This window comes from Oncorhynchus tshawytscha, unplaced genomic scaffold (genome assembly GCF_018296145.1).
Source record: "Oncorhynchus tshawytscha isolate Ot180627B unplaced genomic scaffold, Otsh_v2.0 Un_contig_6205_pilon_pilon, whole genome shotgun sequence".
Taxonomy (NCBI): domain Eukaryota; kingdom Metazoa; phylum Chordata; class Actinopteri; order Salmoniformes; family Salmonidae; genus Oncorhynchus; species Oncorhynchus tshawytscha.
In genome coordinates, this window is record NW_024607425.1 from 6,341 (window position 1) to 25,970 (window position 19,630).

Sequence of the window (19,630 nt, forward strand, 5' to 3'; positions counted from 1 at the left end):
TACGGCTGTGATTATAATCGAAGAGAATTCTCTTGGTAGATAATGCGGTCTACATTTGATTGTGAGGAATTCTAAATCAGGTGAACAGAAGGATTTGTATGTTTCTTTCATCACACCATGTCACGTTAGTCATAAGGCATACGCCCCCGCCCCTCTTCTTACCAGAAAGATGTTCGTTTCTGTCGGAGCGATGCGTGGAGAAACCCGCTGGCTGCACCGCTTCGGATTGCGTCTCTCCAGTTAGCCATGTTTCCGTGAAGCAGAGAACGTTGCAGTCTCTGATGTCCCTCTGGAATGCTACCCTTGCTCGGATTTCATCAACCTTGTTGTCAAGAGACTGGACATTGGCGAGAAGAATGCTAGGGAGTGGTGCACGGTGTGCCCGTCTCCGGAGTCTGACCAGAAGACCGCTTCGTTTCCCTCTTTTTCTGAGTCGTTTTTCGGGTCGCTGCATGGGATCCACTCCGTTGTCCTGTTTGTAAGGCAGAACACAGGATCCGCATCGCGAAAAACATATTCTTGGTCGTACTGATGGTGAGTTGACGCTGATCTTATATTCAGTAGTTCTTCTCGGCTGTATGTAATGAAACCTAAGATGACCTGGGGTACTAGTGTAAGAAATAACACGTAAAAAAACAAAAAACTGCATAGTTTCCTAGGAACGCGAAGCGAGGCGGCCATCTCTGTCGGCGCCGGAAGTCAATTAATTTGCCTCGTGGAACTAAAATATAGTTGTCCAAATATTGTTGTCAGTTGAAAGTATTTGAAGCACGTGAAGGAACGACAGTCCGCTGTTGCAAATTAAACACAGAATTTTTTTTTTTCAATTTCCATGTGAATTTAGAATATGGTTATATGGTGTAATGGTTAGCACTCTGGACATTGAATCCAGTGATCCGAGTTCAAATCTCGGTAGGATCTTCCTATTTTTTGTGCTGAATTTTTCACATGGCCAACCAATAATCTCATAATTTGCTGTTTATCCGGTGTACAAATGACAGGAAAATCGGAACTGTACAATAATTACTCTGTAAAGGGTTCTATGGTGTAATGGTTAGCACTCAGGACTCTGAATCCTGAGATCCGAGTTCAAATCTCGGTAGGACCTACCTTGATTTTGCAGTGACACACTCCTCCCCTGTCAACTTTAAAATAGTTGTGCGTGAAAGAAACAAGTGGGTGGGGGTCGATAAGCACTCTTGTTACGCACGAATGGCTAGCCTACGGTAAACGCATACGATGAGTGCCTGGTACTTGATACCGTTTCTGTCCAGAAAATATTTTATCTGTTTTTCCGGTGAACCAAGGACAGTAAAATCTGAACCCGTCATTGAGTACAGGGTTCTATGCTGTAAAGGTTATCACTCAGGACTCTGAATCCTACAATCCGAGTTTAAATCTTGGACGATCCTACCATGTCAATTAATTTGCCTCGTGGAACTAGAATATAGCTGTCCAAATATTGTTGTCAGTTGAAAGTATTTGCAGCACGTGTAGGAACGACAGTCCGCTGTTGCAAATTAAACGCAGAATTTTTTTTTTTTTCAATTTCCATGTGAATTTAGAATATGGTTCTATGGTGTAATGGTTAGCACTCTGGACTTTGAATCCAGTGATCCGAGTTGAAATCTCGGTAGAACCTTCCTATTTTTTGTGCTGAATTTTTCACATGGCCAACCAATAATCTCATAATCTGCTGTTTATCCGGTGTACAAATGACAGGAAAATCGGAACTCTACAATAATTACTCTGTATATGGTTCTATGGTGTAATGGTTAGCACTCAGGACTCTGAATCCTGTGATCTGAGTTCAAATCTCGGTAGGACCTACCTTGATTTTGCAGTGACACACTCCTCCCCTGTCAACTTTAAAATAGTTGTGCGTGAAAGAAACAAGTGGGTGGGAGTCGATACGCACGAATGGCTAGCCTACGGTAAACGCATACTATGAGTGCCTGGTAGTTGACACCGTTTCAGGCCTGAAAATATTTTCTCTGTTTTTCCGGTGAACCAAGGACAGTAAAATCTGAACCCGTCACAGAGTATTGAGTACAGGGTTCTATGCTGTAAAGGTTATCACTCAGGACTCTGAATCCTACAATCCGAGTTTAAATCTTGGACGATCCTACCATGTCAATTAATTTGCGTCGTGGAACTAGAATATAGTTGTCCAAATATTGTTGTCAGTTGAAAGTATTTGCAGCACGTGAAGGAACGACAGTCCGCTGTTGCAATTTAAACGCAGAATTTTTTTTTTTTCAATTTCCATGTGAATTTAGAATATGGTTCTATGGTGTAATGGTTAGCACTCTGGACTTTGAATCCAGTGATCTGAGTTGAAATCTCGGTAGAACCTTCCTATTTTTTGTGCTGAATTTTTCACATGGCCAACCAATAATCTCATAATCTGCTGTTTATCCGGTGTACAAATGACAGGAAAATCGGAACTCTACAATAATTACTCTGTATATGGTTCTATGGTGTAATGGTTAGCACTCAGGACTCTGAATCCTGTGATCCGAGTTCAAATCTCGGTAGGACCTACCTTGATTTTGCAGTGACACACTCCTCCCCTGTCAACTTTAAAATAGTTGTGCGTGAAAGAAACAAGTGGGTGGGAGTCGATACGCACGAATGGCTAGCCTACGGTAAACGCATACTATGAGTGCCTGGTAGTTGACACCGTTTCAGGCCTGAAAATGTTTTTCCGGTGAACCAAGGACAGTAAAATCTGAACCCGTCACAGAGTATTGAGTACAGGGTTCTATGCTGTAAAGGTTATCACTCAGGACTCTGAATCCTACAATCCGAGTTTAAATCTTGGACGATCCTACCATGTCAATTAATTTGCCTCGTGGAACTAGAATATAGCTGTCCAAATATTGTTGTCAGTTGAAAGTATTTGCAGCACGTGTAGGAACGACAGTCCGCTGTTGCAAATTAAACGCAGAATTTTTTTTTTTTTTTCAATTTCCATGTGAATTTAGAATATGGTTCTATGGTGTAATGGTTAGCACTCTGGACTTTGAATCCAGTGATCCGAGTTGAAATCTCGGTAGAACCTTCCTATTTTTTGTGCTGAATTTTTCACATGGCCAACCAATAATCTCATAATCTGCTGTTTATCCGGTGTACAAATGACAGGAAAATCGGAACTCTACAATAATTACTCTGTATATGGTTCTATGGTGTAATGGTTAGCACTCAGGACTCTGAATCCTGCGATCCGAGTTCAAATCTCGGTAGGACCTACCTAGATTTTGCAGTGACACACTCCTCCCCTGTCAACTTTAAAATAGTTGTGCGTGAAAGAAACAAGTGGGTGGGAGTCGATAAGCAATCTTGTTACGCAAGAATGGCTCGCCTACGGTAAATGCATACTATGAGTGCCTGGTAGTTGACACCGTTTCTGTCCAGGAAATTTTTATCTGTTTTTCCGGTGAACCAAGGACAGTAAAATCTGAACCCGTCACAGAGTATTGAGTACAGGGTTCTATGCTGTAAAGGTTATCACTCAGGACTCTGAATCCTACAATCCGAGTTTAAATCTTGGACGATCCTACCATGTCAATTAATTTGCGTCGTGGAACTAGAATATAGCTGTCCAAATATTGTTGTCAGTTGAAAGTATTTGCAGCACGTGTAGGAACGACAGTCCGCTGTTGCAAATTAAACGCAGAATTTTTTTTTTTTTTTCAATTTCCATGTGAATTTAGAATATGGTTCTATGGTGTAATGGTTAGCACTCTGGACTTTGAATCCAGTGATCCGAGTTCAAATCTCGGTAGAACCTTCCTATTTTTTGTGCTGAATTTTTCAAATGGCCAACCAATAATCTCATAATCTGCTGTTTATCCGGTGTACAAATGACAGGAAAATCGGAACTCTACAATAATTACTCTGTATATGGTTCAATGGTGTAATGGTTAGCACTCAGGACTCTGAATCCTGCGATCCGAGTTCAAATCTTGGTAGAACCTACCTTGATTTTGCAGTGACACACTCCTCCCCTGTCAACTTTAAAATAGTTGTGCGTGAAAGAAACAAGTGGGTGGGAGTCGATACGCACGAATGGCTAGCCTACGGTAAACGCATACTATGAGTGCCTGGTAGTTGACACCGTTTCAGGCCTGAAAATATTTTCTCTGTTTTTCCGGTGAACCAAGGACAGTAAAATCTGAACCCGTCACAGAGTATTGAGTACAGGGTTCTATGCTGTAAAGGTTATCACTCAGGACTCTGAATCCTACAATCCGAGTTTAAATCTTGGACGATCCTACCATGTCAATTAATTTGCGTCGTGGAACTAGAATATAGCTGTCCAAATATTGTTGTCAGTTGAAAGTATTTGCAGCACGTGTAGGAACGACAGTCCGCTGTTGCAAATTAAACGCAGAATTTTTTTTTTTTTTTCAATTTCCATGTGAATTTAGAATATGGTTCTATGGTGTAATGGTTAGCACTCTGGACTTTGAATCCAGTGATCCGAGTTGAAATCTCGGTAGAACCTTCCTATTTTTGTGCTGAATTTTTCACATGGCCAACCAATAATCTCATAATCTGCTGTTTATCCGGTGTACAAATGACAGGAAAATCGGAACTCTACAATAATTACTCTGTATATGGTTCTATGGTGTAATGGTTAGCACTCAGGACTCTGAATCCTGCGATCCGAGTTCAAATCTCGGTAGGACCTACCTAGATTTTGCAGTGACACACTCCTCCCCTGTCAACTTTAAAATAGTTGTGCGTGAAAGAAACAAGTGGGTGGGAGTCGATAAGCAATCTTGTTACGCAAGAATGGCTCGCCTACGGTAAATGCATACTATGAGTGCCTGGTAGTTGACACCGTTTCTGTCCAGGAAATTTTTATCTGTTTTTCCGGTGAACCAAGGACAGTAAAATCTGAACCCGTCACAGAGTATTGAGTACAGGGTTCTATGCTGTAAAGGTTAATACTCTGGACTCTGAATCCTACAATCCGAGTTTAAATCTTGGACGATCCTACCATGTCAATTAATTTGCCTCGTGGAACTAGAATATAGCTGTCCAAATATTGTTGTCAGTTGAAAGTATTTGCAGCACGTGAAGGAACGACAGTCCGCTGTTGCAATTTAAACGCAGAATTTTTTTTTTTTCAATTTCCATGTGGATATAGAATATGGTTCTATGGTGTAATGGTTAGCACTCTGGACTTTGAATCCAGTGATCCGAGTTCAAATCTCGGTAGAACCTTCCTATTTTTTGTGCAGAATTTTTCACATGGCCAACCAATAATCTCATAATCTGCTGTTTATCCGGTGTACAAATGACAGGAAAATCGGAACTCTACAATAATTACTCTTTATATGGTTCTATGGTGTAATGGTTAGCACTCAGGACTCTGAATCCTGTGATCCGAGTTCAAATCTCGGTAGGACCTACCTTGATTTTGCAGTGACACACTCCTCCCCTGTCAACTTTAAAATAGTTGTGCGTGAAAGAAACAAGTGGGTGGGAGTCGATACGCACGAATGGCTAGCCTACGGTAAACGCATACTATGAGTGCCTGGTAGTTGACACCGTTTCAGGCCTGAAAATATTTTCTCTGTTTTTCCAGTGAACCAAGGACAGTAAAATCTGAACCCGTCACAGAGTATTGAGTACAGGGTTCTATGCTGTAAAGGTTATTACTGAGGACTCTGAATCCTACAATCCGAGTTTAAATCTTGGACGATCCTACCATGTCAATTAATTTGCCTCGTGGAACTAGAATATAGCTGTCCAAATATTGTTGTCAGTTGAAAGTATTTGCAGCACGTGAAGGAACGACAGTCCGCTGTTGCAATTAAACGCAGATTTTTTTTTTTCAATTTCCATGTGGATATAGAATATGGTTCTATGGTGTAATGGTTAGCACTCTGGACTTTGAATCCAGTGATCCGAGTTCAAATCTCGGTAGAACCTTCCTATTTTTTGTGCTGAATTTTTCACATGGCCAACCAATAATCTCATAATCTGCTGTTTATCCGGTGTACAAATGACAGGAAAATCGGAACTCTACAATAATTACTCTGTAATGGTTCTATGGTGTAATGGTTAGCACTCAGGACTCTGAATCCTGTGATCCGAGTTCAAATCTCGGTAGGACCTACCTTGATTTTGCAGTGACACACTCCTCCCCTGTCAACTTTAAAATAGTTGTGCGTGAAAGAAACAAGTGGGTGGGAGTCGATAAGCACTCTTGTTACGCACGAATGGCTAGCCTACGGTAAACGCATACTATGAGTGCCTGGTAGTTGACACCGTTTCTGGCCAGAAAATATTTTATCTGTTTTTCCGGTGAACCAAGGACAGTAAAATCTGAACCCGTCATTGAGTACAGGGTTCTATGCTGTAAAGGTTATCACTCAGGACTCTGAATCCTACAATCCGAGTTTAAATCTTGGACGATCCTACCATGTCAATTAATTTGCGTCGTGGAACTAGAATATAGCTGTCCAAATATTGTTGTCAGTTGAAAGTATTTGCAGCACGTGTAGGAACGACAGTCCGCTGTTGCAAATTAAACGCAGAATTTTTTTTTTTTTCAATTTCCATGTGAATTTAGAATATGGTTCTATGGTGTAATGGTTAGCACTCTGGACTTTGAATCCAGTGATCCGAGTTGAAATCTCGGTAGAACCTTCCTATTTTTGTGCTGAATTTTTCACATGGCCAAACAATAATCTCATAATCTGCTGTTTATCCGGTGTACAAATGACAGGAAAATCGGAACTCTACAATAATTACTCTGTATATGGTTCAATGGTGTAATGGTTAGCACTCAGGACTCTGAATCCTGTGATCTGAGTTCAAATCTCGGTAGAACCTACCTTGATTTTGCAGTGACACACTCCTCCCTGTCAACTTTAAAATAGTTGTGCGTGAAAGAAACAAGTGGGTGGGAGTCGATACGCACGAATGGCTAGCCTACGGTAAACGCATACTATGAGTGCCTGGTAGTTGACACCGTTTCAGGCCTGAAAATATTTTCTCTGTTTTTCCGGTGAACCAAGGACAGTAAAATCTGAACCCGTCACAGAGTATTGAGTACAGGGTTCTATGCTGTAAAGGTTATCACTCAGGACTCTGAATCCTACAATCCGAGTTTAAATCTTGGACGATCCTACCATGTCAATTAATTTGCGTCGTGGAACTAGAATATAGTTGTCCAAATATTGTTGTCAGTTGAAAGTATTTGCAGCACGTGAAGGAACGACAGTCCGCTGTTGCAATTTAAACGCAGAATTTTTTTTTTTTCAATTTCCATGTGAATTTAGAATATGGTTCTATGGTGTAATGGTTAGCACTCTGGACTTTGAATCCAGTGATCTGAGTTGAAATCTCGGTAGAACCTTCCTATTTTTTGTGCTGAATTTTTCACATGGCCAACCAATAATCTCATAATCTGCTGTTTATCCGGTGTACAAATGACAGGAAAATCGGAACTCTACAATAATTACTCTGTATATGGTTCTATGGTGTAATGGTTAGCACTCAGGACTCTGAATCCTGCGATCCGAGTTCAAATCTCGGTAGGACCTACCTTGATTTTGCAGTGACACACTCCTCCCCTGTCAACTTTAAAATAGTTGTGCGTGAAAGAAACAAGTGGGTGGGAGTCGATACGCACGAATGGCTAGCCTACGGTAAACGCATACTATGAGTGCCTGGTAGTTGACACCGTTTCAGGCCTGAAAATTTTATCTGTTTTTCCGGTGAACCAAGGACAGTAAAATCTGAACCCGTCACAGAGTATTGAGTACAGGGTTCTATGCTGTAAAGGTTATCACTCAGGACTCTGAATCCTACAATCCGAGTTTAAATCTTGGACGATCCTACCATGTCAATTAATTTGCGTCGTGGAACTAGAATATAGCTGTCCAAATATTGTTGTCAGTTGAAAGTATTTGCAGCACGTGTAGGAACGACAGTCCGCTGTTGCAAATTAAACGCAGAATTTTTTTTTTTCAATTTCCATGTGAATTTAGAATATGGTTCTATGGTGTAATGGTTAGCACTCTGGACTTTGAATCCAGTGATCCGAGTTGAAATCTCGGTAGAACCTTCCTATTTTTGTGCTGAATTTTTCACATGGCCAACCAATAATCTCATAATCTGCTGTTTATCCGGTGTACAAATGACAGGAAAATCGGAACTCTACAATAATTACTCTGTATATGGTTCTATGGTGTAATGGTTAGCACTCAGGACTCTGAATCCTGCGATCCGAGTTCAAATCTCGGTAGGACCTACCTAGATTTTGCAGTGACACACTCCTCCCCTGTCAACTTTAAAATAGTTGTGCGTGAAAGAAACAAGTGGGTGGGAGTCGATAAGCAATCTTGTTACGCAAGAATGGCTCGCCTACGGTAAATGCATACTATGAGTGCCTGGTAGTTGACACCGTTTCTGTCCAGGAAATTTTTATCTGTTTTTCCGGTGAACCAAGGACAGTAAAATCTGAACCCGTCACAGAGTATTGAGTACAGGGTTCTATGCTGTAAAGGTTATCACTCAGGACTCTGAATCCTACAATCCGAGTTTAAATCTTGGACGATCCTACCATGTCAATTAATTTGCCTCGTGGAACTAGAATATAGCTGTCCAAATATTGTTGTCAGTTGAAAGTATTTGCAGCACGTGTAGGAACGACAGTCCGCTGTTGCAAATTAAACGCAGAATTTTTTTTTTTCAATTTCCATGTGAATTTAGAATATGGTTCTATGGTGTAATGGTTAGCACTCTGGACTTTGAATCCAGTGATCCGAGTTCAAATCTCGGTAGAACCTTCCTATTTTTTGTGCTGAATTTTTCAAATGGCCAACCAATAATCTCATAATCTGCTGTTTATCCGGTGTACAAATGACAGGAAAATCGGAACTCTACAATAATTACTCTGTATATGGTTCTATGGTGTAATGGTTAGCACTCAGGACTCTGAATCCTGCGATCCGAGTTCAAATCTTGGTAGAACCTACCTTGATTTTGCAGTGACACACTCCTCCCCTGTCAACTTTAAAATAGTTGTGCGTGAAAGAAACAAGTGGGTGGGAGTCGATACGCACGAATGGCTAGCCTACGGTAAACGCATACTATGAGTGCCTGGTAGTTGACACCGTTTCAGGCCTGAAAATATTTTCTCTGTTTTTCCGGTGAACCAAGGACAGTAAAATCTGAACCCGTCACAGAGTATTGAGTACAGGGTTCTATGCTGTAAAGGTTATCACTCAGGACTCTGAATCCTACAATCCGAGTTTAAATCTTGGACGATCCTACCATGTCAATTAATTTGCCTCGTGGAACTAGAATATAGCTGTCCAAATATTGTTGTCAGTTGAAAGTATTTGCAGCACGTGTAGGAACGACAGTCCGCTGTTGCAAATTAAACGCAGAATTTTTTTTTTTTTCAATTTCCATGTGAATTTAGAATATGGTTCTATGGTGTAATGGTTAGCACTCTGGACTTTGAATCCAGTGATCCGAGTTGAAATCTCGGTAGAACCTTCCTATTTTTGTGCTGAATTTTTCACATGGCCAACCAATAATCTCATAATCTGCTGTTTATCCGGTGTACAAATGACAGGAAAATCGGAACTCTACAATAATTACTCTGTATATGGTTCTATGGTGTAATGGTTAGCACTCAGGACTCTGAATCCTGTGATCCGAGTTCAAATCTCGGTAGGACCTACCTAGATTTTGCAGTGACACACTCCTCCCCTGTCAACTTTAAAATAGTTGTGCGTGAAAGAAACAAGTGGGTGGGAGTCGATAAGCAATCTTGTTACGCAAGAATGGCTCGCCTACGGTAAATGCATACTATGAGTGCCTGGTAGTTGACACCGTTTCTGTCCAGGAAATTTTTATCTGTTTTTCCGGTGAACCAAGGACAGTAAAATCTGAACCCGTCACAGAGTATTGAGTACAGGGTTCTATGGTGTAATGGTTAGCACTCAGGACTCTGAATCCTGCAATCCGAGTTTAAATCTTGGACGATCCTACCATGTCAATTAATTTGCCTCGTGGAACTAGAATATAGCTGTCCAAATATTGTTGTCAGTTGAAAGTATTTGCAGCACGTGAAGGAACGACAGTCCGCTGTTGCAATTTAAACGCAGAAATCTTTTTTTTTTCAATTTCCATGTGGATTTAGAATATGGTTCTATGGTGTAATGGTTAGCACTCTGGACTTTGAATCCAGTGATCCGAGTTCAAATCTCGGTAGAACCTTCCTATTTTTTGTGCTGAATTTTTCACATGGCCAACCAATAATCTCATAATCTGCTGTTTATCCGGTGTACAAATGACAGGAAAATCGGAACTCTACAATAATTACTCTGTATATGGTTCTATGGTGTAATGGTTAGCACTCAGGACTCTGAATCCTGTGATCCGAGTTCAAATCTCGGTAGGACCTACCTTGATTTTGCAGTGACACACTCCTCCCCTGTCAACTTTAAAATAGTTGTGCGTGAAAGAAACAAGTGGGTGGGAGTCGATACGCACGAATGGCTAGCCTACGGTAAACGCATACTATGAGTGCCTGGTAGTTGACACCGTTTCAGGCCTGAAAATATTTTCTCTGTTTTTCCGGTGAACCAAGGACAGTAAAATCTGAACCCGTCACAGAGTATTGAGTACAGGGTTCTATGCTGTAAAGGTTATCACTCAGGACTCTGAATCCTACAATCCGAGTTTAAATCTTGGACGATCCTACCATGTCAATTAATTTGCCTCGTGGAACTAGAATATAGCTGTCCAAATATTGTTGTCAGTTGAAAGTATTTGCAGCACGTGAAGGAACGACAGTCCGCTGTTGCAAATTAAACGCAGAATTTTTTTTTTTTCAATTTCCATGTGAATTTAGAATATGGTTCTATGGTGTAATGGTTAGCACTCTGGACTTTGAATCCAGTGATCCGAGTTGAAATCTCGGTAGAACCTTCCTATTTTTTGTGCTGAATTTTTCACATGGCCAACCAATAATCTCATAATCTGCTGTTTATCCGGTGTACAAATGACAGGAAAATCGGAACTCTACAATAATTACTCTGTATATGGTTCTATGGTGTAATGGTTAGCACTCAGGACTCTGAATCCTGTGATCTGAGTTCAAATCTCGGTAGGACCTACCTTGATTTTGCAGTGACACACTCCTCCCCTGTCAACTTTAAAATAGTTGTGCGTGAAAGAAACAAGTGGGTGGGAGTCGATAAGCACTCTTGTTACGCACGAATGGCTAGCCTACGGTAAATGCATACTATGAGTGCCTGGTAGTTGACACCGTTTCAGGCCTGAAAATATTTTATCTGTTTTTCCGGTGAACCAAGGACAGTAAAATCTGAACCCGTCACAGAGTATTGAGTACAGGGTTCTATGCTGTAAAGGTTATCACTCAGGACTCTGAATCCTACAATCCGAGTTTAAATCTTGGACGATCCTACCATGTCAATTAATTTGCCTCGTGGAACTAGAATATAGCTGTCCAAATATTGTTGTCAGTTGAAAGTATTTGCAGCACGTGAAGGAACGACAGTCCGCTGTTGCAAATTAAACGCAGAATTTTTTTTTTTCAATTTCCATGTGAATTTAGAATATGGTTCTATGGTGTAATGGTTAGCACTCTGGACTTTGAATCCAGTGATCCGAGTTGAAATCTCGGTAGAACCTTCCTATTTTTTGTGCTGAATTTTTCAAATGGCCAACCAATAATCTCATAATCTGCTGTTTATCCGGTGTACAAATGACAGGAAAATCGGAACTCTACAATAATTACTCTGTATATGGTTCTATGGTGTAATGGTTAGCACTCAGGACTCTGAATCCTGTGATCCGAGTTCAAATCTCGGTAGAACCTACCTTGATTTTGCAGTGACACACTCCTCCCTGTCAACTTTAAAATAGTTGTGCGTGAAAGAAACAAGTGGGTGGGAGTCGCACTCTTGTTACGCACGAATGGCTAGCCTACGGTAAACGCATACTATGAGTGCCTGGTAGTTGACACCGTTTCAGGCCTGAAAATATTTTCTCTGTTTTTCCGGTGAACCAAGGACAGTAAAATCTGAACCCGTCACAGAGTATTGAGTACAGGGTTCTATGCTGTAAAGGTTATCACTCAGGACTCTGAATCCTACAATCCGAGTTTAAATCTTGGACGATCCTACCATGTCAATTAATTTGCGTCGTGGAACTAGAATATAGCTGTCCAAATATTGTTGTCAGTTGAAAGTATTTGCAGCACGTGTAGGAACGACAGTCCGCTGTTGCAAATTAAACGCAGAATTTTTTTTTTTTTCAATTTCCATGTGAATTTAGAATATGGTTCTATGGTGTAATGGTTAGCACTCTGGACTTTGAATCCAGTGATCCGAGTTGAAATCTCGGTAGAACCTTCCTATTTTTTGTGCTGAATTTTTCACATGGCCAACCAATAATCTCATAATCTGCTGTTTATCCGGTGTACAAATGACAGGAAAATCGGAACTCTACAATAATTACTCTGTATATGGTTCTATGGTGTAATGGTTAGCACTCAGGACTCTGAATCCTGCGATCCGAGTTCAAATCTCGGTAGGACCTACCTCGATTTTGCAGTGACACACTCCTCCCCTGTCAACTTTAAAATAGTTGTGCGTGAAAGAAACAAGTGGGTGGGAGTCGATACGCACGAATGGCTAGCCTACGGTAAATGCATACTATGAGTGCCTGGTAGTTGACACCGTTTCTGTCCAGAAAATTTTTATCTGTTTTTCCGGTGAACCAAGGACAGTAAAATCTGAACCCGTCACAGAGTATTGAGTACAGGGTTCTATGCTGTAAAGGTTATTACTCAGGACTCTGAATCCTACAATCCGAGTTTAAATCTTGGACGATCCTACCATGTCAATTAATTTGCCTCGTGGAACTAGAATATAGCTGTCCAAATATTGTTGTCAGTTGAAAGTATTTGCAGCACGTGAAGGAACGACAGTCCGCTGTTGCAAATTAAACGCAGAATTTTTTTTTTTTCAATTTCCATGTGAATTTAGAATATGGTTCTATGGTGTAATGGTTAGCACTCTGGACTTTGAATCCAGTGATCCGAGTTCAAATCTCGGTAGAACCTTCCTATTTTTTGTGCTGAATTTTTCAAATGGCCAACCAATAATCTCATAATCTGCTGTTTATCCGGTGTACAAATGACAGGAAAATCGGAACTCTACAATAATTACTCTGTAAAGGGTTCGATGGTGTAATGGTTAGCACTCAGGACTCTGAATCCTGCGATCCGAGTTCAAATCTCGGTAGGACCTACCTTGATTTTGCAGTGACACACTCCTCCCCTGTCAACTTTAAAATAGTTGTGCGTGAAAGAAACAAGTGGGTGGGAGTCGATACGCACGAATGGCTAGCCTACGGTAAACGCATACTATGAGTGCCTGGTAGTTGACACCGTTTCAGGCCTGAAAATATTTTCTCTGTTTTTCCGGTGAACCAAGGACAGTAAAATCTGAACCCGTCACAGAGTATTGAGTACAGGGTTCTATGCTGTAAAGGTTATCACTCAGGACTCTGAATCCTACAATCCGAGTTTAAATCTTGGACGATCCTACCATGTCAATTAATTTGCCTCGTGGAACTAGAATATAGCTGTCCAAATATTGTTGTCAGTTGAAAGTATTTGCAGCACGTGAAGGAACGACAGTCCGCTGTTGCAAATTAAACGCAGAATTTTTTTTTTTCAATTTCCATGTGAATTTAGAATATGGTTCTATGGTGTAATGGTTAGCACTCTGGACTTTGAATCCAGTGATCCGAGTTCAAATCTCGGTAGAACCTTCCTATTTTTTGTGCTGAATTTTTCACATGGCCAACCAATAATCTCATAATCTGCTGTTTATCCGGTGTACAAATGACAGGAAAATCGGAACTCTACAATAATTACTCTGTATATGGTTCTATGGTGTAATGGTTAGCACTCAGGACTCTGAATCCTGTGATCCGAGTTCAAATCTTGGTAGGACCTACCTTGATTTTGCAGTGACACACTCCTCCCCTGTCAACTTTAAAATAGTTGTGCGTGAAAGAAACAAGTGGGTGGGAGTCGCATACGCACGAATGGCTAGCCTACGGTAAACGCATACTATGAGTGCCTGGTAGTTGACACCGTTTCAGGCCTGAAAATATTTTCTCTGTTTTTCCGGTGAACCAAGGACAGTAAAATCTGAACCCGTCACAGAGTATTGAGTACAGGGTTCTATGCTGTAAAGGTTATCACTCAGGACTCTGAATCCTACAATCCGAGTTTAAATCTTGGACGATCCTACCATGTCAATTAATTTGCCTCGTGGAACTAGAATATAGCTGTCCAAATATTGTTGTCAGTTGAAAGTATTTGCAGCACGTGAAGGAACGACAGTCCGCTGTTGCAAATTAAACGCAGAATTTTTTTTTTTTTCAATTTCCATGTGAATTTAGAATATGGTTCTATGGTGTAATGGTTAGCACTCTGGACTTTGAATCCAGTGATCCGAGTTCAAATCTCGGTAGAACCTTCCTATTTTTTGTGCTGAATTTTTCACATGGCCAACCAATAATCTCATAATCTGCTGTTTATCCGGTGTACAAATGACAGGAAAATCGGAACTCTACAATAATTACTCTGTATATGGTTCTATGGTGTAATGGTTAGCACTCAGGACTCTGAATCCTGTGATCCGAGTTCAAATCTCGGTAGGACCTACCTTGATTTTGCAGTGACACACTCCTCCCTGTCAACTTTAAAATAGTTGTGCGTGAAAGAAACAAGTGGGTGGGAGTCGATAAGCACTCTTGTTACGCACGAATGGCTAGCCTACGGTAAACGCATACTATGAGTGCCTGGTAGTTGACACCGTTTCTGTCCAGAAAATATTTTATCTGTTTTTCCGGTGAACCAAGGACAGTAAAATCTGAACCCGTCACAGAGTATTGAGTACAGGGTTCTATGCTGTAAAGGTTATCACTCAGGACTCTGAATCCTACAATCCGAGTTTAAATCTTGGACGATCCTACCATGTCAATTAATTTGCCTCGTGGAACTAGAATATAGCTGTCCAAATATTGTTGTCAGTTGAAAGTATTTGCAGCACGTGAAGGAACGACAGTCCGCTGTTGCAAATTAAACGCAGAATTTTTTTTTTTCAATTTCCATGTGAATTTAGAATATGGTTCTATGGTGTAATGGTTAGCACTCTGGACTTTGAATCCAGTGATCCGAGTTCAAATCTCGGTAGAACCTTCCTATTTTTTGTGCAGAATTTTTCACATGGCCAAACAATAATCTCATAATCTGCTGTTTATCCGGTGTACAAATGACAGGAAAATCGGAACTCTACAATAATTACTCTGTATATGGTTCTATGGTGTAATGGTTAGCACTCAGGACTCTGAATCCTGTGATCTGAGTTCAAATCTCGGTAGAACCTACCTTGATTTTGCAGTGACACACTCCTCCCCTGTCAACTTTAAAATAGTTGTGCGTGAAAGAAACAAGTGGGTGGGAGTCGAGCACGCACGAATGGCTAGCCTACGGTAAACGCATACTATGAGTGCCTGGTAGTTGACACCGTTTCAGGCCTGAAAATATTTTCTCTGTTTTTCCGGTGAACCAAGGACAGTAAAATCTGAACCCGTCACAGAGTATTGAGTACAGGGTTCTATGCTGTAAAGGTTATCACTCAGGACTCTGAATCCTACAATCCGAGTTTAAATCTTGGACGATCCTACCATGTCAATTAATTTGCCTCGTGGAACTAGAATATAGCTGTCCAAATATTGTTGTCAGTTGAAAGTATTTGCAGCACGTGAAGGAACGACAGTCCGCTGTTGCAAATTAAACGCAGATTTTTTTTTTTTTTTCAATTTCCATGTGAATTTAGAATATGGTTCTATGGTGTAATGGTTAGCACTCTGGACTTTGAATCCAGTGATCCGAGTTGAAATCTCGGTAGAACCTTCCTATTTTTGTGCTGAATTTTTCACATGGCCAACCAATAATCTCATAATCTGCTGTTTATCCGGTGTACAAATGACAGGAAAATCGGAACTCTACAATAATTACTCTGTATATGGTTCTATGGTGTAATGGTTAGCACTCAGGACTCTGAATCCTGTGATCCGAGTTCAAATCTCGGTAGGACCTACCTTGATTTTGCAGTGACACACTCCTCCCCTGTCAACTTTAAAATAGTTGTGCGTGAAAGAAACAAGTGGGTGGGAGTCGATACGCACGAATGGCTAGCCTACGGTAAACGCATACTATGAGTGCCTGGTAGTTGACACCGTTTCAGGCCTGAAAATATTTTATCTGTTTTTCCGGTGAACCAAGGACAGTAAAATCTGAACCCGTCACAGAGTATTGAGTACAGGGTTCTATGCTGTAAAGGTTATCACTCAGGACTCTGAATCCTACAATCCGAGTTTAAATCTTGGACGATCCTACCATGTCAATTAATTTGCCTCGTGGAACTAGAATATAGCTGTCCAAATATTGTTGTCAGTTGAAAGTATTTGCAGCACGTGAAGGAACGACAGTCCGCTGTTGCAAATTAAACGCAGAATTTTTTTTTTTCAATTTCCATGTGAATTTAGAATATGGTTCTATGGTGTAATGGTTAGCACTCTGGACTTTGAATCCAGTGATCCGAGTTGAAATCTCGGTAGAACCTTCCTATTTTTTGTGCTGAATTTTTCACATGGCCAACCAATAATCTCATAATCTGCTGTTTATCCGGTGTACAAATGACAGGAAAATCGGAACTCTACAATAATTACTCTGTATATGGTTCTATGGTGTAATGGTTAGCACTCAGGACTCTGAATCCTGTGATCCGAGTTCAAATCTCGGTAGGACCTACCTTGATTTTGCAGTGACACACTCCTCCCCTGTCAACTTTAAAATAGTTGTGCGTGAAAGAAACAAGTGGGTGGGAGTCGATAAGCACTCTTGTTACGCACGAATGGCTAGCCTACGGTAAATGCATACTATGAGTGCCTGGTAGTTGACACCGTTTCTGTCCAGAAAATCTTTTATCTGTTTTTCCGGTGAACCAAGGACAGTAAAATCTGAACCCGTCACAGAGTATTGAGTACAGGGTTCTATGCTGTAAAGGTTATTACTCAGGACTCTGAATCCTACAATCCGAGTTTAAATCTTGGACGATCCTACCATGTCAATTAATTTGCCTCGTGGAACTAGAATATAGCTGTCCAAATATTGTTGTCAGTTGAAAGTATTTGCAGCACGTGAAGGAACGACAGTCCGCTGTTGCAAATTAAACGCAGAATTTTTTTTTTTTTTTCAATTTCCATGTGAATTTAGAATATGGTTCTATGGTGTAATGGTTAGCACTCTGGACTTTGAATCCAGTGATCCGAGTTCAAATCTCGGTAGAACCTTCCTATTTTTTGTGCTGAATTTTTCACATGGCCAACCAATAATCTCATAATCTGCTGTTTATCCGGTGTACAAATGACAGGAAAATCGGAACTCTACAATAATTACTCTGTATATGGTTCTATGGTGTAATGGTTAGCACTCAGGACTCTGAATCCTGTGATCCGATTTCAAATCTTGGTAGGACCTACCATGATTTTGCAGTGACACACTCCTCCCCTGTCAACTTTAAAATAGTTGTGCGTGAAAGAAACAAGTGGGTGGGAGTCGATAAGCACTCTTGTTACGCACGAATGGCTAGCCTACGGTAAACGCATACTATGAGTGCCTGGTAGTTGACACCGTTTCAGGCCTGAAAATATTTTATCTGTTTTTCCGGTGAACCAAGGACAGTAAAATCTGAACCCGTCACAGAGTATTGAGTACAGGGTTCTATGCTGTAAAGGTTATCACTCAGGACTCTGAATCCTACAATCCGAGTTTAAATCTTGGACGATCCTACCATGTCAATTAATTTGCCTCGTGGAACTAGAATATAGCTGTCCAAATATTGTTGTCAGTTGAAAGTATTTGCAGCACGTGAAGGAACGACAGTCCGCTGTTGCAAATTAAACGCAGAATTTTTTTTTTTTTTTTCAATTTCCATGTGAATTTAGAATATGGTTCTATGGTGTAATGGTTAGCACTCTGGACTTTGAATCCAGTGATCCGAGTTGAAATCTCGGTAGAACCTTCCTATTTTTTGTGCTGAATTTTTCACATGGCCAACCAATAATCTCATAATCTGCTGTTTATCCGGTGTACAAATGACAGGAAAATCGGAACTCTACAATAATTACTCTGTATATGGTTCTATGGTGTAATGGTTAGCACTCAGGACTCTGAATCCTGCGATCTGAGTTCAAATCTCGGTAGGACCTACCTTGATTTTGCAGTGACACACTCCTCCCCTGTCAACTTTAAAATAGTTGTGCGTGAAAGAAACAAGTGGGTGGGAGTCGATACGCACGAATGGCTAGCCTACGGTAAATGCATACTATGAGTGCCTGGTAGTTGACACCGTTTCTGTCCAGAAAATTTTTATCTGTTTTTCCGGTGAACCAAGGACAGTAAAATCTGAACCCGTCACAGAGTATTGAGTACAGGGTTCTATGCTGTAAAGGTTATCACTCAGGACTCTGAATCCTACAATCCGAGTTTAAATCTTGGACGATCCTACCATGTCAATTAATTTGCCTCGTGGAACTAGAATATAGCTGTCCAAATATTGTTGTCAGTTGAAAGTATTTGCAGCACGTGAAGGAACGACAGTCCGCTGTTGCAAATTAAACGCAGAATTTTTTTTTTCAATTTCCATGTGAATTTAGAATATGGTTCTATGGTGTAATGGTTAGCACTCTGGACTTTGAATCCAGTGATCCGAGTTCAAATCTCGGTAGAACCTTCCTATTTTTTGTGCTGAATTTTTCACATGGCCAACCAATAATCTCATAATCTGCTGTTTATCCGGTGTACAAATGACAGGAAAATCGGAACTCTACAATAATTACTCTGTATATGGTTCTATGGTGTAATGGTTAGCACTCAGGACTCTGAATCCTGTGATCTGAGTTCAAATCAGTAGGACCTACCTTGATTTTGCAGTGACACACTCCTCCCCTGTCAACTTTAAAATAGTTGTGCGTGAAAGAAACAAGTGGGTGGGAGTCGCACTCTTGTTACGCACGAATGGCTAGCCTACGGTAAATGCATACTATGAGTGCCTGGTAGTTGACACCGTTTCAGGCCTGAAAATATTTTATCTGTTTTTCCGGTGAACCAAGGACAGTAAAATCTGAACCCGTCACAGAGTATTGAGTACAGGGTTCTATGCTGTAAAGGTTATTACTCAGGACTCTGAATCCTACAATCCGAGTTTAAATCTTGGACGATCCTACCATGTCAATTAATTTGCCTCGTGGAACTAGAATATAGCTGTCCAAATATTGTTGTCAGTTGAAAGTATTTGCAGCACGTGAAGGAACGACAGTCCGCTGTTGCAATTTTAACGCAGAAATTTTTTTCAATTTCCATGTGAATTTAGAATATGGTTCTATGGTGTAATGGTTAGCACTCTGGACTTTGAATCCAGTGATCCGAGTTCAAGTCTCGGTAGAACCTTCCTATTTTTGTGCTGAATTTTTCACATGG

The 19,630-nt window shown here is 40.7% G+C and overlaps 48 non-coding genes across 48 annotated transcripts; all 48 read left to right on the forward strand.

The window, feature by feature from the left end:
- The first annotated feature begins 1,036 nt into the window (after positions 1 to 1,036).
- On the forward strand, positions 1,037 to 1,108 carry trnaq-cug. The gene has a single exon. It is a non-coding gene; the product is annotated as a tRNA-Gln (tRNA).
- A 462-nt stretch (positions 1,109 to 1,570) lies between these two features.
- trnaq-uug lies at positions 1,571 to 1,642 on the forward strand. Its single transcript has one exon. It is a non-coding gene; the product is annotated as a tRNA-Gln (tRNA).
- A 115-nt stretch (positions 1,643 to 1,757) lies between these two features.
- Positions 1,758 to 1,829, forward strand: trnaq-cug. The gene has a single exon. It is a non-coding gene; the product is annotated as a tRNA-Gln (tRNA).
- A 642-nt stretch (positions 1,830 to 2,471) lies between these two features.
- trnaq-cug lies at positions 2,472 to 2,543 on the forward strand. The gene has a single exon. It is a non-coding gene; the product is annotated as a tRNA-Gln (tRNA).
- A 449-nt stretch (positions 2,544 to 2,992) lies between these two features.
- Positions 2,993 to 3,064, forward strand: trnaq-uug. Its single transcript has one exon. It is a non-coding gene; the product is annotated as a tRNA-Gln (tRNA).
- A 115-nt stretch (positions 3,065 to 3,179) lies between these two features.
- Positions 3,180 to 3,251, forward strand: trnaq-cug. The gene has a single exon. It is a non-coding gene; the product is annotated as a tRNA-Gln (tRNA).
- A 470-nt stretch (positions 3,252 to 3,721) lies between these two features.
- Positions 3,722 to 3,793, forward strand: trnaq-uug. The gene has a single exon. It is a non-coding gene; the product is annotated as a tRNA-Gln (tRNA).
- A 645-nt stretch (positions 3,794 to 4,438) lies between these two features.
- Positions 4,439 to 4,510, forward strand: trnaq-uug. The gene has a single exon. It is a non-coding gene; the product is annotated as a tRNA-Gln (tRNA).
- Positions 4,511 to 4,624: 114 nt separating this feature from the next.
- On the forward strand, positions 4,625 to 4,696 carry trnaq-cug. The gene has a single exon. It is a non-coding gene; the product is annotated as a tRNA-Gln (tRNA).
- A 467-nt stretch (positions 4,697 to 5,163) lies between these two features.
- trnaq-uug lies at positions 5,164 to 5,235 on the forward strand. The gene has a single exon. It is a non-coding gene; the product is annotated as a tRNA-Gln (tRNA).
- Positions 5,236 to 5,350: 115 nt separating this feature from the next.
- Positions 5,351 to 5,422, forward strand: trnaq-cug. Its single transcript has one exon. It is a non-coding gene; the product is annotated as a tRNA-Gln (tRNA).
- Positions 5,423 to 5,874: 452 nt separating this feature from the next.
- trnaq-uug lies at positions 5,875 to 5,946 on the forward strand. Its single transcript has one exon. It is a non-coding gene; the product is annotated as a tRNA-Gln (tRNA).
- A 114-nt stretch (positions 5,947 to 6,060) lies between these two features.
- On the forward strand, positions 6,061 to 6,132 carry trnaq-cug. The gene has a single exon. It is a non-coding gene; the product is annotated as a tRNA-Gln (tRNA).
- A 462-nt stretch (positions 6,133 to 6,594) lies between these two features.
- trnaq-uug lies at positions 6,595 to 6,666 on the forward strand. The gene has a single exon. It is a non-coding gene; the product is annotated as a tRNA-Gln (tRNA).
- A 114-nt stretch (positions 6,667 to 6,780) lies between these two features.
- On the forward strand, positions 6,781 to 6,852 carry trnaq-cug. The gene has a single exon. It is a non-coding gene; the product is annotated as a tRNA-Gln (tRNA).
- A 454-nt stretch (positions 6,853 to 7,306) lies between these two features.
- On the forward strand, positions 7,307 to 7,378 carry trnaq-uug. The gene has a single exon. It is a non-coding gene; the product is annotated as a tRNA-Gln (tRNA).
- A 115-nt stretch (positions 7,379 to 7,493) lies between these two features.
- On the forward strand, positions 7,494 to 7,565 carry trnaq-cug. Its single transcript has one exon. It is a non-coding gene; the product is annotated as a tRNA-Gln (tRNA).
- A 452-nt stretch (positions 7,566 to 8,017) lies between these two features.
- trnaq-uug lies at positions 8,018 to 8,089 on the forward strand. The gene has a single exon. It is a non-coding gene; the product is annotated as a tRNA-Gln (tRNA).
- A 114-nt stretch (positions 8,090 to 8,203) lies between these two features.
- Positions 8,204 to 8,275, forward strand: trnaq-cug. Its single transcript has one exon. It is a non-coding gene; the product is annotated as a tRNA-Gln (tRNA).
- A 466-nt stretch (positions 8,276 to 8,741) lies between these two features.
- On the forward strand, positions 8,742 to 8,813 carry trnaq-uug. Its single transcript has one exon. It is a non-coding gene; the product is annotated as a tRNA-Gln (tRNA).
- Positions 8,814 to 8,928: 115 nt separating this feature from the next.
- trnaq-cug lies at positions 8,929 to 9,000 on the forward strand. Its single transcript has one exon. It is a non-coding gene; the product is annotated as a tRNA-Gln (tRNA).
- Positions 9,001 to 9,456: 456 nt separating this feature from the next.
- trnaq-uug lies at positions 9,457 to 9,528 on the forward strand. Its single transcript has one exon. It is a non-coding gene; the product is annotated as a tRNA-Gln (tRNA).
- Positions 9,529 to 9,642: 114 nt separating this feature from the next.
- On the forward strand, positions 9,643 to 9,714 carry trnaq-cug. The gene has a single exon. It is a non-coding gene; the product is annotated as a tRNA-Gln (tRNA).
- A 468-nt stretch (positions 9,715 to 10,182) lies between these two features.
- On the forward strand, positions 10,183 to 10,254 carry trnaq-uug. Its single transcript has one exon. It is a non-coding gene; the product is annotated as a tRNA-Gln (tRNA).
- A 115-nt stretch (positions 10,255 to 10,369) lies between these two features.
- On the forward strand, positions 10,370 to 10,441 carry trnaq-cug. The gene has a single exon. It is a non-coding gene; the product is annotated as a tRNA-Gln (tRNA).
- A 455-nt stretch (positions 10,442 to 10,896) lies between these two features.
- On the forward strand, positions 10,897 to 10,968 carry trnaq-uug. The gene has a single exon. It is a non-coding gene; the product is annotated as a tRNA-Gln (tRNA).
- A 115-nt stretch (positions 10,969 to 11,083) lies between these two features.
- On the forward strand, positions 11,084 to 11,155 carry trnaq-cug. Its single transcript has one exon. It is a non-coding gene; the product is annotated as a tRNA-Gln (tRNA).
- A 467-nt stretch (positions 11,156 to 11,622) lies between these two features.
- On the forward strand, positions 11,623 to 11,694 carry trnaq-uug. Its single transcript has one exon. It is a non-coding gene; the product is annotated as a tRNA-Gln (tRNA).
- A 115-nt stretch (positions 11,695 to 11,809) lies between these two features.
- Positions 11,810 to 11,881, forward strand: trnaq-cug. Its single transcript has one exon. It is a non-coding gene; the product is annotated as a tRNA-Gln (tRNA).
- A 463-nt stretch (positions 11,882 to 12,344) lies between these two features.
- Positions 12,345 to 12,416, forward strand: trnaq-uug. Its single transcript has one exon. It is a non-coding gene; the product is annotated as a tRNA-Gln (tRNA).
- Positions 12,417 to 12,531: 115 nt separating this feature from the next.
- On the forward strand, positions 12,532 to 12,603 carry trnaq-cug. Its single transcript has one exon. It is a non-coding gene; the product is annotated as a tRNA-Gln (tRNA).
- Positions 12,604 to 13,057: 454 nt separating this feature from the next.
- Positions 13,058 to 13,129, forward strand: trnaq-uug. The gene has a single exon. It is a non-coding gene; the product is annotated as a tRNA-Gln (tRNA).
- Positions 13,130 to 13,244: 115 nt separating this feature from the next.
- On the forward strand, positions 13,245 to 13,316 carry trnaq-cug. The gene has a single exon. It is a non-coding gene; the product is annotated as a tRNA-Gln (tRNA).
- Positions 13,317 to 13,770: 454 nt separating this feature from the next.
- trnaq-uug lies at positions 13,771 to 13,842 on the forward strand. Its single transcript has one exon. It is a non-coding gene; the product is annotated as a tRNA-Gln (tRNA).
- A 115-nt stretch (positions 13,843 to 13,957) lies between these two features.
- trnaq-cug lies at positions 13,958 to 14,029 on the forward strand. Its single transcript has one exon. It is a non-coding gene; the product is annotated as a tRNA-Gln (tRNA).
- Positions 14,030 to 14,486: 457 nt separating this feature from the next.
- trnaq-uug lies at positions 14,487 to 14,558 on the forward strand. Its single transcript has one exon. It is a non-coding gene; the product is annotated as a tRNA-Gln (tRNA).
- Positions 14,559 to 14,673: 115 nt separating this feature from the next.
- Positions 14,674 to 14,745, forward strand: trnaq-cug. The gene has a single exon. It is a non-coding gene; the product is annotated as a tRNA-Gln (tRNA).
- A 466-nt stretch (positions 14,746 to 15,211) lies between these two features.
- Positions 15,212 to 15,283, forward strand: trnaq-uug. The gene has a single exon. It is a non-coding gene; the product is annotated as a tRNA-Gln (tRNA).
- Positions 15,284 to 15,398: 115 nt separating this feature from the next.
- trnaq-cug lies at positions 15,399 to 15,470 on the forward strand. The gene has a single exon. It is a non-coding gene; the product is annotated as a tRNA-Gln (tRNA).
- A 458-nt stretch (positions 15,471 to 15,928) lies between these two features.
- On the forward strand, positions 15,929 to 16,000 carry trnaq-uug. The gene has a single exon. It is a non-coding gene; the product is annotated as a tRNA-Gln (tRNA).
- Positions 16,001 to 16,114: 114 nt separating this feature from the next.
- Positions 16,115 to 16,186, forward strand: trnaq-cug. The gene has a single exon. It is a non-coding gene; the product is annotated as a tRNA-Gln (tRNA).
- Positions 16,187 to 16,640: 454 nt separating this feature from the next.
- On the forward strand, positions 16,641 to 16,712 carry trnaq-uug. Its single transcript has one exon. It is a non-coding gene; the product is annotated as a tRNA-Gln (tRNA).
- A 115-nt stretch (positions 16,713 to 16,827) lies between these two features.
- trnaq-cug lies at positions 16,828 to 16,899 on the forward strand. Its single transcript has one exon. It is a non-coding gene; the product is annotated as a tRNA-Gln (tRNA).
- A 471-nt stretch (positions 16,900 to 17,370) lies between these two features.
- trnaq-uug lies at positions 17,371 to 17,442 on the forward strand. The gene has a single exon. It is a non-coding gene; the product is annotated as a tRNA-Gln (tRNA).
- Positions 17,443 to 18,101: 659 nt separating this feature from the next.
- trnaq-uug lies at positions 18,102 to 18,173 on the forward strand. The gene has a single exon. It is a non-coding gene; the product is annotated as a tRNA-Gln (tRNA).
- A 115-nt stretch (positions 18,174 to 18,288) lies between these two features.
- On the forward strand, positions 18,289 to 18,360 carry trnaq-cug. Its single transcript has one exon. It is a non-coding gene; the product is annotated as a tRNA-Gln (tRNA).
- A 452-nt stretch (positions 18,361 to 18,812) lies between these two features.
- Positions 18,813 to 18,884, forward strand: trnaq-uug. The gene has a single exon. It is a non-coding gene; the product is annotated as a tRNA-Gln (tRNA).
- A 644-nt stretch (positions 18,885 to 19,528) lies between these two features.
- trnaq-uug lies at positions 19,529 to 19,600 on the forward strand. The gene has a single exon. It is a non-coding gene; the product is annotated as a tRNA-Gln (tRNA).
- The last annotated feature ends 30 nt before the right edge of the window (positions 19,601 to 19,630 follow it).